The sequence below is a fragment of the Quercus lobata genome, chromosome 1 (genome assembly GCF_001633185.2).
Source record: "Quercus lobata isolate SW786 chromosome 1, ValleyOak3.0 Primary Assembly, whole genome shotgun sequence".
In the NCBI taxonomy this organism is placed as follows: domain Eukaryota; kingdom Viridiplantae; phylum Streptophyta; class Magnoliopsida; order Fagales; family Fagaceae; genus Quercus; species Quercus lobata.
Genome location: NC_044904.1, coordinates 25,641,850 through 25,646,031, shown reverse-complemented (window position 1 = coordinate 25,646,031; position 4,182 = coordinate 25,641,850). Strand labels below are relative to the sequence as shown.

Below are 4,182 nucleotides of genomic sequence, written 5' to 3'. Positions count from 1 at the left end.
GTTCGCTTCTTTTTGTTTGTTTATTATTATTGTTTTTGTTTTTTTGACAGGTGTTTCAATTTTTTTTTTTTTTTGATAAGTGTTTCAATGTTTGTTTTGTTTTGTTCTTTTTTTAGAGTAGTGCTGTTTCTTAGCAATCAATCAGTCCTTTATTCTAGTCTTCTAGATAAAACCCGGCTATCAAACCTAAAATTTAAAAAATAATAATAATAGTAAAAAACTTATTAAAAAAAAAAAAAAAAAAAAAACTAGCATTGGGTTATCTAGGATTTTTTTTTTTTACCATTTTGTTTTGATACATAAATAGGTGCATTAAATTTTCTATTCTGTTTCAATCAAAAATAGTTTAGTTAGAATCGGTTATTTTGGAGAAACTCCAACATTTTTTTTGTCAAAACATGTATTCTAGACGTAATTACTTTTATGGTATTCTTATAATTTTTTTTTATTTAAAGAAAAGAGACATATTTTACGAGATTTTATGAACTTTTTGGGTTTTTTAATTATGCATGAGATTTATGAACTTTTAGCTTGTTTTATTATGTATGCAATTTTATAGTTTTTTCTATGTTCAATTAGGCATAAGATTTTATAAATCTTTGTATTTTTTTTAATTAAAAAAATGTTATATCTTTTATGGATTCATGTTGATTATTATTATTATTATTATTTGAGAATGATGTTGATTAATTAGATGGCATAAATTATAAAGTATGAACATATTCTATAGTTATTGTTAAAATAGTACCAAATATAATACTATATATATATATATATATATATATAACACCATAATATTAAAATGGTACATCAATACATACTGCAATGCTGATATCAGAATATTCCAATTTAATAACCAATCTGAGACATAATTCAAAACTTCACTAGATTTCGCTAATTTTGTTTGTTTTTATTATTATTATTTAGTGTCTTTCCCATTTATGTAATACTTGTATTTATATTAGCAAAGATCTAGTCTCATCTAGTCTAGGTAAATTTCGGAGTAATGCTAGCATTCTATCCTAAAAAACCTAAAAAAGATCTAGCATTGGACTAGCTAGTGTTGTGACTTTTGTTTATTTGTTTGTTATTATTATTTTGTTTATTTTTTCAATATGCAATAGTATTCTATTGCATATTAGCAAGGGGCTAGTCATAGTCCAATTAAAATTTTGCCAAATCTAACAAACACCTAGCATTGGGTTAGGCCAAGGCCATGGCAGCCTCGCATGCACACTGCCAAGGCCAAGGCCATGGCAGCCCTTAGTAGGAATGTAGCCAAGGCCATGGCATGCTTGCATGTACGTTGCCTAGGCCATGGTAGCTTAGCGTGGACACGTAATTAAGGCATGACATGCCCACGTACATGCTCCTAAGGCCATGGCAACCCCTGTGGGCACACAGCCAAGGCCTTGGCAGCCCCGTGGGCAAGCTGCCTAGCTAGGCCACAGCAGCCTAGCTTGGACACGCTGCCAAGGCCATGACTTGCTCGTGTGCACGAAGCCAAAGCCAAGGCAGCCCCCATGAGAGTTTACTACTTTTGTTTGTTTGATTATTATTATTATTATTATTATTATGTTTTAGTTTTTTTTAGGAGTAGTTTTTTTCCCCTTCTTTAATATAGTCGTTATATTAGCAATTGACTAGCCATCTAGTTGCTCTTAAATTTTGCTAACAAACCTGAAAAGACCTAGCATTAGTAAAACCAATGAATGGAACATATAGATTTCATATATATTTTTTAAAAGGATTAGAATAGAATATAATGTATTTTCTTCAATGCATTTAAAATTTTTGATAAAATATGATAAGAAATATATAATTTTTTATTATACCTTTGCGTAATGAATGGGTGTCATTTTCACTTCTAGAAATGATTATGAGGGAATGAAACTAGCATTTCGTCTAGTCACTCCCATTAAACTCCAAACTAGAAAGAATATCTTTGAAAATCTCATTCAATTTTGAAAGTGGTAAATTTTTTTTATTATTGATTTGAATTAATCTCTCTCTCTCTCTCTCAATTTATGTTGCATATAAGCCATCCACATAAGCTCTCACTCCAGTACCAACAAGTGGGCCTTTTTTTTTTTTTTTTTTTTTGAACTATATAGAATCTATCCTAAAGTGCCATATGGAGCTAACTATTAAATTGATATTATTTTAAAACTATATGATAATTTAGTCTTTTTATTAAAATAGTATTTTAAAAAGAATTCAGCTCTTAAAATTGTATTTTTAAAACACAATTTTAACTAATTTGATTGAATCTAAGTGAAATCGTGTTCCCCCCCCCCCCCCCCCCAAATTTCCCAAAATAATTTTAGGTAGTATCAATTTATTTTGCAAATTTGGCAAGGAATGGCCGCATCCAGCGTCCTGTCTCACGTTGGACTTAAGAAGCCTACCATTATTCCACCAAGGAATGGCAAGGAATGGCCGCATGCAGACTCTAAACACACCCTCCAGTCCTTCACCTTCTTGTCCAACTCCAAAACCAAATGATAATAGGAAACTTCGCTGCTGTGCTTCAGAATGAGCTTCTTATACCACTTCCATGTTTACATTTTAAATTATAACGATCGAAATAACTCTTCTCAATTTTACAAATCAAACTTTAAGAAACCAGTTACCTATGTTGACAATGAAACATCAAATATCAATTGTTAAACATCAACCTTTTGGATTTAGCATCAGAGATGTTATCTGCCCACTTTTGAAGAATCCCCACATACAACCGAAAACATGTCAGCACCTGCAATTCATGGAGGCAAGGAAGGAAAAATCTGCAATGAACAAAATGGGCAAGGTCCACAAAACACCACAGATACTGCTAGGCCCATGTTAAAAGTCTACAGACTATACAATGACTAACCAGACTAACCTCCTCTAACAACAATTTACTTACACTACAGGAGCAATGATCACAGCACTATACGGGCCAAAATTACAACTCCTAAAAACAAGATTGGCTATCCACAAAAACTGAAGTTCATCTATAGGATCATCTCCAATCTTTACCATCATCATCATCATCAACATCAAAATAATCACCATCAGAAATATCATCATCAGCAATGTCATCATCATATAGGTCTGCATCATTTGACAAGCCATGATTGTCCAAGTCCTCAGATTCCAATGATTTGTCACTTCCACTCTCACTTTCAAGTTCTTCTGACTCATTTTCAGAGGCTTCACTCTTCTCTTCCTCTTCCTCTTCGGATATCTCATCAGGATAATCGTTTAGTGGATTATTTTCAGCTGACAACCACCAAAAAGAATAAGGGAGAAGAAAATAAATAAAAGCAAACTTGAGGACGAAAAAAGAGGAAGATAGTTTGTAATTACCATTTGAATCATCTGTCTCATATTCTGATTCATCGGGCCCATCATAATAATCCTCTTCATCAACCTGTACACTGAATCAATGACAAAACAAACTTTAGCAAGAAAGACTAAGCGCAGGTAAATAAATCCAGAATATTTGATACTTACATAGGAAACGGGTAAGAAGCTTCTTCATGAACTATGTCCATGTCATCCATTACAGCGTAAAAGTCATATACATAATCATCTGCAGCTAATGTATAATCACAGAAGGATTCACCAAAGAGCAATTGAAAACATATACAAAAATTACAGGTCAGCACTAATACTAAGCAAATGTATATAAATCATAACAATCTTCCTACTGATCACAAGCATAACATTGGGAAAAATTGACACAAGAAAACTTATATTTGTTTCTTCTAAAAAAGGGGTAACAAGGCTGCAAGAGCTACAACTCTATATCGATTTTCTACATTAACTTGAAATCAGTTTAAAACCAAAGATTGAAATGGTTACTAAAGACACAAAGTATGTATGAAGGTGAATGATAGTTATCAATGAACTACCTTGTCTTGACATGGAAGCATGTAAGTCAGATTCAATCTCTGAAGCAGCAGATGGAATCATCTCTCTTAGTAGAGGCAGAAAACTAGACAAAAGCATATGATCCTCCAATGATATATCTCTGCAATAAGAATAAAGGGGCAACCGTAGTCAAAAAGAAATTTCCAATTGAGACCAGAGTCACCAGACCAGGAATTTCATAATGAGAAAAACGTACTCCTGCTGTTTCACCTCCTTAGATCTTTCCTCAACATCAACACGAACGACATCATAAAACCGACACAT

General features: G+C 32.6%; 1 pseudogene; it reads right to left on the bottom strand.

The window, feature by feature from the left end:
- Window positions 1-2,992: 2,992 nt before the first annotated feature.
- On the bottom strand, window positions 2,993-4,182 carry LOC115951497 (annotated as a pseudogene).